Source organism: Miniopterus natalensis, chromosome X (genome assembly GCF_054644295.1).
Source record: "Miniopterus natalensis isolate mMinNat1 chromosome X, mMinNat1.hap1, whole genome shotgun sequence".
NCBI lineage: Eukaryota > Metazoa > Chordata > Mammalia > Chiroptera > Miniopteridae > Miniopterus > Miniopterus natalensis.
In genome coordinates this window covers 99,387,191-99,403,275 of record NC_142103.1, presented here as the reverse complement: position 1 = coordinate 99,403,275, position 16,085 = coordinate 99,387,191, and positions in this window count along the sequence as shown.

Here is a 16,085-nt window from a genome sequence, read left to right as displayed (position 1 = left end):
CAGTGATAGCTGGGCAAATGGTCTTTCTCTTTTCCAATAAGGAGGAACATTCTTCAAGCTATAGGTTGATAAAGCTTGCTGTCAGTCCTTGGAGTGAGCAGGTGAGTAAGATGAGCTAGGAAATTTTATATAAGGGAGCCATATTAACTTTCTGATCCTCTACACTTCCACAGCTATCAACACTACTTTCTGTATGTAGCTTTTTTAATTTGCTTGTCTATGACATAAGATCCAGCATCCCCTTGTCTACTTGAGGGTCACAAAGACCCTCTTTCTTGTTGACCCCAAGGCAGTTCTCAGAAAGCATCTTAGTTTCTATTTGAATATAAAAGAAAGCTTTTAATTTCAATGTTTGCAAGAACTAGGATGGGCTATCAGCAGGGTCTCATTGGTAAAAACTTTCCTTTTATTTTTCCTGCAGTGCACCTTTTCTAAGTGACATAGTCTGATTTTTAAATTCTGAGCCACAACAGCCTCACATTTGAAATTACACTATAATTATATCCTTATATATCTGCCTCTCCTACTAAATTGGGAACTCCCTGAAGGTTGGAGTCCTGTGCATTCATTTATGTATTGAAATGTATATAACAGTACCTGGCACCTAGCAAATTGTAACAAATGCTTGTCCAAATAAAGTCATTCATTCATTTATTCAGATTGTTTAATCTCCCTGAACTTCACTGATTTACTAGGATAATAGTACAAAAACTACCTGGCAAATTGTCCGCTACATAGTGGATACTCAGTAAATAATGTGCTATTCCTTCCCACTACTCAGAGATGCAATGCACAAAACCTAGAGAGGCAGATACTATTTTAGAGCAGTTAAGTGTTCTGGGACCACATTCTCATAATCTGTTCTAAACTCATCCATGTCAGCTTCAAATTTACCAGTCTATACATCTCTCTCCTTGGCAGGAAAACAGAGGGAAAGGCTTCCTGGGCATCCTGCTTTCTCTGTCTTCCATCAACATGATTTGTGTACAGACTGTGAGCCCTGTTACTCTTGCTGGGTGAGCACAGCTGTAAATAACCCCTAACCTTCCAGATGCTATTTGTTTTGGTCCAGGCCTCTTTTTATTCATCCTTGGTTAAACATCTGCATTCTAATTTTTGTACGTGACTTTTTTTGTGTCTGAGTTCATCAAATGACTTTATCATTTATTTTCCACTTTTATCAGGAGAGCTCAGAACTGTTTAATGCTTACAAAATGGAAACATAAAATATCACACATCACTAATATAGTCAAATTGTTACATGTGATTTGAAATCTTATCTCTTCATTAAGGAACTTCATTTTGGCCCTGTCTATTTTTATAAGAGGCAAACTTATTAATAAAAGTTCTGTGAAAATATTTTTAATGGTTCTGCTTATCAGGATGAGAGCCTAAATCATGAACTTGATTAAAGAGGCTCAGGTCTATAGTTCCTTAATTGCAGCTCTGAAATCCCCAAACTCCTGACAATCTAAAGGATGTTTTTTTTTGTAACTTATTTGGAAACAAAATTTGAGCTGAACTTAAGAGAGGTTATTTATAGTCTCTTTTTAACTTATGTTGTGTGAATATTCATGTTTCATGGCAAAAATATCAACGTTTGCTTACTGCATGCTGCCCTAGGCCCCATTGGAAATGTTCTGTGATATATAGTTTGTGTTCTCTATAGCCTCCTTAAAATATGAAAAGTCTGGGTTTTGAAATATGTTTAGTCCCAAGAATTTCTTTGGGGGAAGGGATTCTGGGCCAGTAGTTATCAAGCTTGATCCCTGGGGTGTTGGTATACATATATAAACACTTATGTGTAATTAAGTTCCATCATCTTTAATTATAATGGTTTAAAATAATATTAAAAATAGTTTCTACCTACCAAAATATTTATAGATGAAATAATGTAATGTTTGAGATTTGTTCAAAATGGGAGGAAGTGGTTGTCAAGAACTTTGAAAAGCCTTAGATTTTACCCTACTTGCAAACTCACAAGTTAGTCTGCCACAGTTTCATGGACATAGGCAGGAGACATGAAACACTTGGGTCAGAGAAAAAAATACTTTATTATTCACCAAACAGCAAGCAGCATTAGTTTTATGTTCACATCATATCCCTCTGCCTTCCAAGTCCCAAGGGGCAATGTGAAGTGGCCCAGGTGAATGCTGTGCAAGCAGTGGGTTTGCACCACAGCTGGGAACTTCTGAATTTATGGAATCTGAATCTTTTATATGGCAGTAAGCCAACCTGCCTGACCTTGCCCTGGATGGAGCCATTATCTTTGTTATACTGGTCAGTAAACAGACTTGCCCTCTGCTCTGAGGAGTGACACTATCTTTATTATCCAAGATTGTTTGCTGTACAAAAATCCATGAAAAGATAGTCCATAACAAGGCAGTCAATGTATCTGCTCACAAGATATGCAGAAAGACAAGACACTCACAGAGAATTGTCACCTATCAGTGGCAGTTGTGGTGGAGATGAAACAAAATAGACTTAGTTGATAATTATTAAAACTAGGTGATGGATACATTGAGGTACAGTCTATTTTTGTATATTTTTAAAATTTCTATTAAAAAAACAAGTAAAAAAAAGCAGCTACTATAAGTAATATGCTATGTGACACTCCATAAATCACCATTGAAAAAACCCATAGATAATTGTGTTGACACTTCACTGTCTTGCATCTCTACTTCCCTGAACAAATGTCTAAAGTCTGTTCAGTAAAGGTTCTTTGAGGCTAATTACATTATTGGTTTGCTAGAGTATTGACAAGTTTATATGATTAACTCAAACCTCTACTGGTTAAATAGCCAACTGTGAAAGTAGAGAATATTTGGAAATGATAGAAAATAACTTTTCGGTTTTTAATATGTGGGGAACATAACATACATATCACATATACATAAATACACACATCACAATATACATATAACATATACATATCACATAGTGTATCAGTGAGATGGATCCAAAGGAGGCTTCATTAATCTGCAAGGCCTTTTATTCATATGAATAGTAATCAGACTGTCGAAAAAGGAAATCTTGAAAATAATGCTAATGTAGATGTTTTGAGCAAATATATGTTCTTAAAATATACATATTTTAGTAAAACATAAATACATTCCTGTTCTAAAAACAAAAGTGTCAAGACTAGAAAGTGAATGTCTTAATCCCCACAGACCAAGCACCACCTCCTCTCCGATTTCCTTTTTGCCTCCAGGAAGGTAATTACTGTTAACAGTTTGGTGTGTATTCTTCCCAGCTAGTTTCTATAAATTTACATACATTAATATGCAAAAGTATAAATACAGTTTTAAAAAACATAAATGAGATTATACTGTGCATACTTTTATATATCCTATTTTTTTCACTTAAGGGTTTCTTGGAGATATTTCCATTTCAGTATATAGAAAACCATTTCTGTTTTTAAAACTGTTGCATAGCAGGCCTGGCTGGTTTGGCTAAGTTGGTTGAGCATTTTCCCATGCACCAAAAGGTCACTGGTTAGATTCCTGGTCAGGGCATATTGTTAGGTTGCAGACTCGATCCCCAGTAGGGGGCATGCAAGAGACAGCCAATCAATGTTTCTCTCACACATAAATGTTTCTCTCTCCCTTCTCCTCTCTAAAAACAAAACAAAACAAAAACATATTTTTTAAAACTTTGCATAGCATTACATAGGGTATATGTATCATTTGAAATATCTAAGCTCATCTTTCGCTGCTACAAATAATTTTTTATAGTTGTTATGAACACATATCACCATTGCATTCTGTATGAAGAAAGCTTCATGGACCAGGTCCTGCCTACCTGGATCTATAATCTAAGACAACCTCAACACAGACATGTAGCAAAAAACACCCAAAAAAACCTCTGTACGTGTCAAGAGTTTTGAGACTATATTTTAAAATTGTGAAACTTAAATTCTCTTGCTGAATTGAGGAGGAAGGGAGCTTAATAAGGAATCGTATGTTTATATAGTCTTGAAGTATCACCTCATTAATTACTTATAAGTTACAAAAGGAAAATCCATACAGTGAAAGAAGCAGACTTTAACAAAATGACCAAAATCAATATCACCAGTAAGGCCAAATGGGCATCATGTGCCTCTAGATATAAGACCCTAAGAAAGACACATAATTTATATAGTATTCCAGTTAGATATGCATTACTTGAATCAAATCATGAGAAAACATTAGACAAACTCATATCAAGGGACATTCTATAAAATAACTGGCCCATACTCTTTAAAAATAATGAATAAAATAAAAATAATGATGAAAGACAAAAAAATAAAAATAGAAGGCTTAGGAACTGTTCTAGGTTGAAGAAGACAAAATATACATGACAATTAAATGCAACCTGTGATCCTGGACTGGATCCTCTACTAGAAGAAAATTTCCATATAGTATAATCGTTGGAACAAGCAGTAAAGTTGGAACATGGACTAAAGATTAGATTTTTAAAAAACAAGATCAATGCTAAATTTTCCAATTTCAACAGCTGTATTGTGCTTATGTATGATATGTTAGAAATACATTAGGATATATAGGAAATACATACTGAAGGATGATTAAGGGTAAATGTGCATGCTATCTGCAAAAGGTTCAGAAAAATGTGTGTGTGTGTGTGTGTGTGTGTGTGTGTGTGTGTGTAGAGAGAGAGAGAGAAGGAATATGATAAAGTAAATGTGACAAATTATTAAAAATTTATAACTATGGATATGGTTAATGGGTACATGAAAGTTTTGTTACTATTTTTACAACTTTTCACTAAATTTGAAATTATTTCACACCAAAGCTTAAAGAGCATGTCTTGATTTCAAGAGTGTGTAGAGACCTGGAATGGATGAATCATACATACAAATCATTATGTTTCCTGTTCAACCTTTTTCTGCTTTGAGTGAGCTCTGGTTATAAGACTTTAGTGAATGGTTCTTTTTCAATAGATTTTTTTCCAGAGATATTTCATGTATCTCACAATTAGGAACTGCCAAAACACTTCAGTTTCAGAAATACAAATAGCTGAATAGCTGTTCATTTTCAGAGGCAGGAGAGGAACTTGTATTTTAAAAGGCAAGTTGTTTTAATAAAACATTGCCTTGCATCAACCTGCTGTACTAATTCTCCTTTGATTGGCGTCTTTCACTAAGCTACGTCTAAACAGATAAACTTACTCTCACTTTTAATCCTTTATTTTTTATAATACTGGTGGAGTTAGTGAACAATGGGTCATGGCTATAAGTTTAGAGATGCTTAAAAGCATATAAATTATTTTAACAGATCAAAATCCCTCTTGCTTATCTGTCTCTGAATTGCTCTAAGGACCTGGCAATAGCAATTATTTTATTTATTTATCTCAGTAGCTTTATTGATATATAATTCACATACATACATTATACATATTTTAAATGTACAATTTATTTTTTTTATATATTCATGGAGGTGCAACCACCACCACAATCTAATTTTAGAACATCTTCATCACACCAAAAAGAAACTCCATGCTCATTAGCAGTCGCTCCCCATTCTCTCTTCTCCCTCGGCCCCCAGGAACCACTAATTTATTATTTGTGTCTATGGATTTGCCTATTCTGGACATTTCATATGAATGAAATCATACAATATGTGGCTTCTTTTTCTTAGCATACTGTTTGCAAGGTTCATCCATGTTATAGCATGTATCAGTGTTGCAGTGCCTTTTTTTTTTTTTAAGGATGTAATAGATCCGATTTATTTATTTATTTTTAATGTTTCTTTATCTTTATTGTTGAGACCATTACAGATGTCCCCCTTTTAACCCCACTGATCCCATCCACCCCACATCCATCCCACCCCCAACCCCTCCCCACACCAATGTCCACGTCCATGGGCCATGCCCATAAACATAAAAGTTCCCTGATTAATCTCTCCCACCCACACCCCCCTCCCCGCCTTTCCTCTGAGATCCCTCAGTTTGTTCCAAGCTTCTATGTTACTGAATCCGCTTTGTTCATCAATTTATTTTGTGTATTATATTCCACATATAAGCGAGATCATTTGGTACTTCTCTGACTGGCTCATTTCACTTAGCATAATACTCTCTAGTTCCCTCCATGCTGTGCCAAAGGCCAAAAAAGGTCCTTCCTCTTCATAGTATTCCACGGTGTAAATGTGCCACAGCTTTTTTATCCACTCATCTACTGATGGGCACTTGAGCTGTTTCCAGATCTTAGCTATTGTGAATTGCGCTGCTATGAACATAGGGGTGCATAAGTTCTTTGCGATTGGTGTTTGGGGTTCCTTAGGATATATTCTTAGAAGTGGGATCACTGGGTCAAAAGGCAGCTCCATTTTTAATCTTTTGAGGAACCTCCATACTGCTTTCCATAGTGGCTGCATCAATCTGCATTCCCACCAGCAGTGTACTGGGGTGCTCTTTTCTCCACACCCTCACCAGCACATGTCTTTTGTTGATTTGTTGAAGGTATCCATTCTGACAGGTGTGAAGTGATACCTCGCTGTGGTTTTGATTTGCATCTCTCTGATGATTAGTGACTTTGAACATTTTTTCACATGTCTCTCAGCCATCTGTATGTCCTCTTTGGAGAAGTGTCTATGTAGGTCCTTTGCCCATTTTTAAATTGGATTGTTTGTCTTCCTTTTATTAAGTTGTATAAGTTCCTTATATATTTTGGATATTAACCCTTTATCTGATGTGTAGTTGGCAAATATGTTCTCCCATACAGTGGGCTCCCTTTTCGTTTTGTTGATGGTTTCCTTTGCTGTGCAGAAGCTTTTTATTTTGATGCAGTCCCATTTGTTTATTTTCTCCTTAGTTTCTCTTGCCCTAGGAGATGTATCAGCAAACATATTGCTATGAGAGATGTCTGAGATTTTACTGCCTATGTTTTCTTCTAGGATTTTTATGGTTTCATGCCTTACATTTAAGTCTTTTATCCATTTTGGATTTACTTTTGTGTATGGTATAAGTAGGTGGTCCAGTTTCATTTTTTTGCATTATCTGTCCAATTTTTCCAACACCATTTATTGAAAAGACTGTCTTTACTCCATTGTATATTCTTGCCTCCTTTGTCAAATATTAAGTGACCATAATGGCATGGGTCAATTTTTTGGTTCTCTGTTCTGTTCCACTGATCAATATGTCTGTTCTTGTACCAGTACTAGGCTGTTTTGTTGACAGTGGCTTTGTAGTATAACTTGATATCTGGTATTGTGATCCCTCCAACTTTGTTCTTCTTTCTCAAGATTGCTGTGACTATTTGGGGTGTTTTTTGGTTCTAGATAAATTTTCAAAGTGTTTTTTCTAGATCTGTGAAATATGCTGTTGGTATTTTAATAGAGATTGCATTGAATTTATAGATTGCTTTGGGTAATATGGACATTTTAATGATGTTAATTCTTCCAATCCATGAACATGGTATATTTTCCCATTTGTTTCTATCTTCCTCTATTTCTTTTTTCAGTGTCCTGTAGTTTTCTGAGTACAGATCTTTTACAACTTTGGTTAAGTTTATTCCTAGGTATCTTATTTTTTAGTTGCAATGGTAAATGGGAATTTTTTTTTTTTTAGTTTCTGTTTCTGAGAGTTCATTATTGGTGTATAAAAATGCCATCGATTTCTGGATGTTAATTTTATATCCTGCTACCTTGCTGAATTCATTTAATAAATCTAGTAGTTTTCTGGTGGAGTCTATGTACAGTGTCATATCATCTGCAAATAATGACAGTTTTGTTTCCTCCTTTCCAGTTTGGATGCCTTTTATGTTTTCTTCTTGTCTAATCGCTGTGGCTAGGACTTCCAGTACTATGTTGAATAAGAGTGGTGAAAGTGGACACCCCTGTCTTGTTCCTGTTCTTAGGGGAAATGGTTCTTCATTGCTTTTTATTGCTGAATAATCTGTAATATGGATATACCATATATTGTTTATACATTTATCAGAAGATGGGCATTAGGGTTGTTTCTACTTTTTAACAATTATAAATAATGCTGCTATGAACATTTGTGTGGATGTATTTTTTAAAAAATATTTTATTGGTTTTTTTAGAGAGAGAGGAAGGGAGAGGGATAGAGAGAAACATTTAAGAGAGAGAAACATCATCGATTGGCTGCCTCCTGAAGGCCCCTGCTGGGGATCAAACCCATGACCCAGGCATGTACCCTGACCAGAAATCGAACTGTGACTGCTTGGTTGCTGGGTCAATGCTCTACCACTGAGCCACACCCAGCTGGGCAGTGTGGATGCATGTTTTAACTTCTGTTGAGTATATATGTAGGAGTGGAATTGCTGGGCCATGTGGTAACTCTATGTTTAACATTTTGTGGAACTGCCGAACTGTTTTCTAAAGTGGCTGCACCAGTTTACATTCCCACCAACAACATGTAAGGGTTTCAATTTCTCCACTTGTTATTGTCTATTTTTTATTATAGCTACTCTAATGGGTGTGAAGTGAAATCTCATTGTAATTTGGATTTGCATTTCCTTTATAATTAATGATACTGAGCATATTTTCGTATGCTTAATGACCATTTTTATATTTTCTTTGGAAAAAGGTATACTTAGAACCTTTCCCAATTTTTTAATTGGGTTACTTATCTTTTAATAAATTATTTTTCAGACTTCTTTGTATATTCCAAATACAAGTTTCTTACTGGATATGTAATTGGCAATAACAATTTACACAAGTTGGCTATCATTTGGCTGCTTTTTCTACTTTAAAAATCTCTTGGATATATTTCAACTTTAATATGTATGAGCAAGTCTCAATTTCTTTAAGAAAACTGTTGAATAGCATTCCATATTTGAAATATCCCCTAATAATTGCACCTGAATGAGATCTTCCATCTGTATTCTTACAGGGCATATTCTGAACCACACTTTTCTATTCTATATTTTGGGGGTATTAGTCAAATCCACTCTACTAGACTTATGCTAAACTTACCACTCTGCTGGTTGGTAAGTTTAGAGTTGAAGAGTCCCACTGGTTTGTTGTAAACTCTCAGAAGAGAAGACTTTTCCCCTTTGGGTCTTGTTTATGATGCTACAGGATACATAATCTTAGAGTTGGAAAAGACCTGATGATTCTGTAGTCCAGTGAAATTCACAGTGTTGTCGAAAGACTGGTACCAGTCCATAATCTCCTACTGAACCATGATGATTGAGCACAGGAATGGAGAATGTTTAGAAACTGTTCATGTATTTGATTTTGCTGTGAAAGCCAAGCGAATGATATTGTATTATACAAAATATCATACCACAATTGATAGAAAAATTTTTAAAGGTCTTCACCAAAAACAATTGAGAAATACTTCTGTAGTCCAGTCTGTCACCCACAGCAAAAATTCCTTCTGTAACCAATCAACTAGAATTCAATCAGTTTAGTTTATTAGTTCAAGAAAGATTTATTCACCCTCTACATGTTGTGAACTGGTTAAGCTACAGGCTCATATCTTGATTTTTCACTTACTAGGTGTGTGAACATGGGAAGGGTTCTTAATCTCTCGATTTTCCAATTTCTACCTCTATAAAATGGGGGAAATAAGAGGACCTATTCTCAAAGGGTTATTCTGAGGAATAGATGAATAAATAAATATATATATTTAGAATCGTTTATATATATTACATGTTATATATAATATATATTTAGAACAGTTTTTATATACTACATATTTCTATATATTTAGAATAGTTTTTATAATTACTTATTATATATAATTAGATATATAATTATGCATATATATAATTAGATATATAATTAGAGCAGTCCCTGGTACATGATACTCATTCAATAAATGTTAGTGAAGTTAATGATGCTGCTGATGCTGGGGATAGTGATGTTGGATTGTGTATATATTATGTAGAGGCATAGCCCTTGCTATCTGTTAGCTAATGAGGGAGCATGGACAATGAGACAATTTCAGTGTAGCAAGTGCTGAGACAGGATGAGTGCATAGGGTATCCAATCTTGTCCAAGAGGGTATATTAGTGTAAAGCTAAGCTTCTGTAATGAAGAGAGCTCAAATACAGTGGCTTAAAGATCACAGAAATGTATTTCTCGTTCACCTAATAGTTCCAAAGTGGATAGTTGTGTTAGTAGTGTAGGCTGACTCCTATAACAAACAATTCCCAAATTCAAAGGACTGTTAACAATAAAGTGCTTATTTCTTGCTCCCATCATTATCCAGTCAGGCGATTAAACAAGTTGGCCTTCCTTGTGGTCATTTAGAGACCTAGACTCTGACTCTGTTTGAGTGATGGTGTGTGCATGAAGTGGGGGGAAACAAATGGATCTGGGGGGATGACTACTGCCACAGGGGTCCACTAGTGGTGTATAGCGACAGACCAAAACATGGGGGAAGCGGATGACAAGAGATAAGGCTGGAGAGGCAAGGAGAGCCAGATCGCAAAGGGCCTTAAATGCCAGGTTAAGGAAGCTGGACATATGAATATTATAGAGGAGTTGACATAAGAACATAATGTTATTTTTAAAATTGTTTAAGAACACTGTGGCTGTAATATAGAGATAATTTTGGAAGGAATCAAAAGGGTGCCATTTAGAAAAAATCTATTACAGTAATCCAGGCAGAAGGTGAGGGTTTAAATCAAGGCAGTATCAGTGGGAAAGAAGAAAATTAGATGAATCTGGAGAGTGTCTTCAGGACTTGCGGACCGATGGACTAGGAAGAACTGGCAAGAATGACGATGGCATCCTGCCAGCTATTCTCTGAAACGGGGAAGCGGATGGAGGAGGGTTTGAGGGGTGGGCCAAAGTGGGAGATTATGAATTCAAGTTTGGTTACATTGAGTTTCAGGTGACTCTGGGGTTTGCCAATGATGCCCTCCAGTTGGTCTTTGGAGATAGTCAGGATTTCAGAAGTGAAACAGAGCTGCACTGGGAAGTAAGGTCTCATAATTTATAAATGGCAGTTATAACAATTGGAGTCACTAAAACAGCAAAGGATACCATGTAGAATGAGAAAAGAATCGACCCAGGACAGAGCTTGGTGGAATCTCAGTGAGCCTCAGTGAACATCAGATGTGAGAGAGACCACAAAGGTGGCTTAGAAGTGTGACCAGAGGAGGCAGACAAGTGCAAGAGAGTGCAATGCCAGAGAAACCACGGAAAGAGGCGATTTCAAAAAGGAGGATGTGGTCAACAGCGTCATGTAAGAGAAACTGCAAAAAGCATTTATTGACAGTGACATTACAAAAATGGGTTTGGGCCATGGGGACAGAAGCCAGACTGGCTTGACTGATAGAGGACTGAAGGCTGTGGAGGGCAGGTCACAAGTGCCTCCCACTCTCCCAAAGCCTGACTTCAAAGAGGATGGGAGAAAGAGGCAGTGGCTTGATGGAATGTGACGCTGGGGAAGTTTGCTGTATGTAAGTGATGGGAGAAAACTATGCATGGTCACCGATGAGAAGCTGAGGTTGGATAAAAGCAAAGATGAGAAAGGACATAATTGATGGAGGTGGGAAAAGAATTTAGAGTCTCCGTAGATGGGATTAGCCTTCAATATGAGTCCCCTTACCCATAAGTAATTTCCTTTGCATACAACTCTAAATATTAGAACTACACAGGGTTGGGGAAAATTAGGTTTACAGTTGTGAGTACATGAAACATAGAATTTATTCTTGTATTATTATTTATTAATTATTGTATTATATTCCATACAAACAACTGTAAAACTATATTTGCCCCACCTGGTATTTCTTTTTTTTTAAAGTTTTATTATTGTTTAAAATATTACAGATGTCCCTTTTTCTCCCCAATGACCTGTTCCACCCCCTTCCCCCTCCCCAGTCCCTCTCCCCACCATTGTCCATGTCCTTGGGTTGTGTATATATGCACATAAATTCTTTGGTTACTCTCTCCCGCTCCCCCCACCCGCCCTCCTCCATCCCTCTGACATTCATCAGTCTCATCTATGCTTCCATGTCATTGAATCTATTCTGTTCATCAGTTTATTAAGTTCTTTAGATTCCACGTATAAGCAAGATCATGTGATGTTTGTCTTTCGCCACCTGGCTTATTTCACTTAGCATAATATCCTCCAGGTCCATCCATACTGTCCCAAAGGGTACAAGATTCTTCTTCTTTACAGCTGCATAGTACTCCATGGTGTAAATGTCCCATAGCTTTTTAATCCACTCATCTACAGATGGGCACTTGGGCTGTTTCCAGATCTTAGCTATTGTAAACTGTGCTGCTATGAACATCGGGGTACATATATCCTTTCTGATGAATGTTTCAGGGTTCTTAGGATACATTCCTAGGAGTGGAATCACTGGGTTGAACGGCAGCTCCATTTTTAATTTTTTGAGGAGCCTCCATACTGTTTTCCATAGTGGCTGCCCCAGTCTGCATTCCCACCAGCAGTGCACCAGGGCTCCCCTTTCTCCACACCCTCGCCAGCACATGTTGTTTGTTAATTTGTTGATGGAGCCATTCTGGCAGGTGTGAAGTGATAGCTCATTGTGGTTTTAATTTGCATCTCTCTGATGATTAGCGACGTCGAGCATTTTCTCATGTGTCTCTTGGCCATCCGTATGTCCTCTTTGGAGAAGTGTCTATTTAAGTCCTTTGCCCATTTCTTAATTGGGTTGTTTGTCTTCCTCTTGCTGAGTGCTATGAGTTCTTTGTACACTTTGGAGATTAGCCCCTTATCAGATTCATCCTTGGCAAATGTGTTTTCCCAGACCATCCCACCTTGTATTTCTTATACTGAAAAGAAATATGTTTCCTTGTATTTCTCATTTGAGTCTTATTTCTGCTTCCTCAACTCTTTTTTTAATTTTTATTTTTATTTTATTTTTAAAATATATCTTTATTGATCTCAGAGAGAGGAAAGGAGAGGGAGAGAGAGAGACAGAAACATCAGTGATGAGAGGGTCATTGATCAAGCCCGCAACCGGGCATGTGCCCTGACCAGGAATCGAACCCCAATCACCTGGATCCCAGGTTGATGCTCAATCGCTGAGCCACGCCCGGCCGGGCTGCTTCCTCAACTCTTACACGGCTGCAATCTTGTTTCCTTTTCAGTTTCATTTATAAACAAGTATAGTTCCTTCAACCATTTTTTCGTATGAGTTGATTTCAAAGTTTCATTTGAGCAATGTTCAGCCTAAAATGTCAAACCCTGAACTGCTAAAAAATATTCCAGATGTTTCTTGGCACATACACTACCAAGTCCACTGTTTATGTTTTCTTTCTTGATCTGGACACTATATATTTATTATTGCTCTATAAACTGCATTTTGAGCTTTTTTAAAAATCACATTATATAAGCATTACTTATTGTGCTTATAAACAATTGAAACCCCCAAGTTTTTCCCTGGAAACTGCTTTTAAGTCAGCTCTCCTATACTAAAGGCTAACTATAGGTCTCCAGTTTATTTTTGCTACTTTTGAATTATTATTCCAAGCTGTCATCTTCTTGGCTAGGATATGGATTCTGACATCCAACATATTTACTCTTTCCCAGTCATTACCGTCAGGTTCAACATTCACAAAGTTGTGGGAGACAGAATTCAAAGGTGATTCTCACCCTCTGGAGTCCACACCTTGGTGTAACCCTTTCCCCTTGTGTGTGGGTAGAGCCTGTGACTTCCTTCTATCCAATAGAATATGGAAAAGGTGAGGGATTTTGCAGATATAATGAAGGTCCCTGAGCATTTATCTCTGAGTTAATAAAAAGAGAGCAAATCCAGGATTGGCTTGACCTAACCAGGGGAGTCCTATAAAAGAGGGTCCAGACCTTTCCTGAAAGAAGAGACATGAAGTGGCAAAGACTCTCTCCTGCTAGCCTTAAAGAAACAGCCATATTGGGAACAAACTATGGAAAAGGGTGGCCTCTAGGAGTTGACAACCTCAGTCCTGAATGCTGCCAACAACCTGAATGAGCTTGGAAGAAGCCCTTGAGTCTCAGATGAGACCACTGTTTCCACTAACTCCTTTATTACAGAGAATCCAGCTAAGGACTCATGAACACTGAAATAATAAACAACGTATGTTGTTCTAAAAGGCTGTTTGTCGTAATCTGTTATGCATTATAGAACATGGATATACTTGTTATCAGCATTACCATTCATGTCTTGGGTGTAAAAGAGTTGGACTGTGTACGCAGAGGGCACCATCCTTCTAAATTCCCTCCTCTGCTCCTCATCGGTGGCTTCCAGAGCATCCCTGATGCTCCTCACCCATGCAGGTTAATGAACTTTGATTGGTGAGAGATAGAAAAAAATGACCACAGTGGACTATGTATCAGCTTCTGAGCCAGAAGAAAACTGCCTTCTTGAAAACAGATGCATTGAAAACCAGTACTGTTTGGGTTATGACTGCAACACTTTTTAATGGCTCTGCTGATTCATTCTATGACAGAGCATCTGAATCAGGCATTAGTGGATCATCTCTGTTATTGTCAGTGAGCCATTTGCCTCAGGATAAAGAATGTCTGTTAATATTCTGGGCACGCTTGAGACTCTTGACTAAGAGGCCAACCTTGCCCTCTCATTAGTACTTTGTGGGTGTTAAGACCTTCATTAAGATTCCACTTCCTTTAATGTGGTCACCTTGGCATGTTTTCTGAATGACCTTAGTGACTTAGGGAGGATTGGTTTTTCCAAATAATAGGCAAGAATGCAGAAAGTAATTGGATTTGGCATGCTTCGTAGGGTCTCATTGGATTGCTTTTAGAAGAGCTCTTAAAGAAAGGCTTTATTTAAATCAGAACAAAGAGGAAGATTTGGCTAGAGATGCTGATGGCTTCTCTATGAGCTTCTCCATGAGTTTAATAAAGTCATGTTGAAAATTCAGAAGGAAGTGGGCAACTCTGGTTTCCTGTCAACAGCAGGCGCCCATGTAGATGGACATTATGACACCAATGTGTATAGACTCCTTAACCCTGAGGGAGGAGGGGAAGGCAAAGTTTCCCCTTCTACACTATTGTAGAAAGTTAGGAATATAGTGAGAATCCAGGAGGCTGGATGGATTCTATGTTGGTTGATGGACAAGTGAACAGAAAACTTCAGTTTGTAGGGTGATTTTGGATCTCAGAGATCCCCTCAGGCAACAGCCCTGGACCTGCGCTAAAGCAGGCTTTCTTAACCTCAGCACTATTGACAATTAGGGCCGAATTATTAGTGTATGTGTGTGTGTGTGAGTGTGTGTGTGCGCTCGTGCGATGCGCGTGCATGCGTGTGCAACAGAGAGAGAGACACAGGGAGAGAGTACTGTCCTGTGCATTGTAATATGTTCAGCAGCCACCCTAGACTCTACTCACTAGATGCCCCATTCTAGGCCCCCCCCCCAAGTTGTGACAAGCAAAAATTCTGTAGACGTCAAATTTCCCCTGGGGGCAAAATCACAGTTGAGAACCACTGCTCTAAAGTCAGAAAACGCTTAGTTTTTTGCCCAATGTCTGTTTCTTGTGATGCTTTAATTTTCTCAACTCAGTTTAACCAAAATAGTTAACAACAGACATTGGGGGGGGGGGGGGATGGAATGTTTGTTTTTATTTGTCTATGCAGATGCATACAGAGACTGCGATATGTAAAAAATTAAGTATTGAAGGGTTTCCAGGACTGCGGGTCTGCTCCTGAGCTTTGTTTTAAGTATGTGTATCCTTTGCCTATATTTTGTATTAAAAATAAGAAAAAAAAACCCTTTATTGTTGAGCATGTTGGCATTGTCCCTTTTATTTTTTTATTTTTTTATTTTTTAAACAAGTTATTTTTTTTCTGTATCTATTTTTCTTTTGTAAACTTTTTTGTTTTATTTAAAAATGGCTTTATTAAGGGCTTTTATACCCCCATCTGCCCCCCCAAAAAACAGAGTTTTTGTTTGCTTGTTTTAGAGCAGTGGTTCTCAACTGTTATTCAGGTATCTTTTTGTTTTGTTTTGTTTTGTTTGCATTCTTATATGAATATTGGCTTGTATAATGACCTGGGAATTCACCTATATTACTACCATAAATTTAATAAAGTCACATTGAAAATCCAGAAGGAAGTGGGCAACTCTGGTTTCCTGTTCTAATATTTTGCTCTTTTTTCTAAAACCCACACTCCTATGGAATCATCCTTAAAATTTTCAATC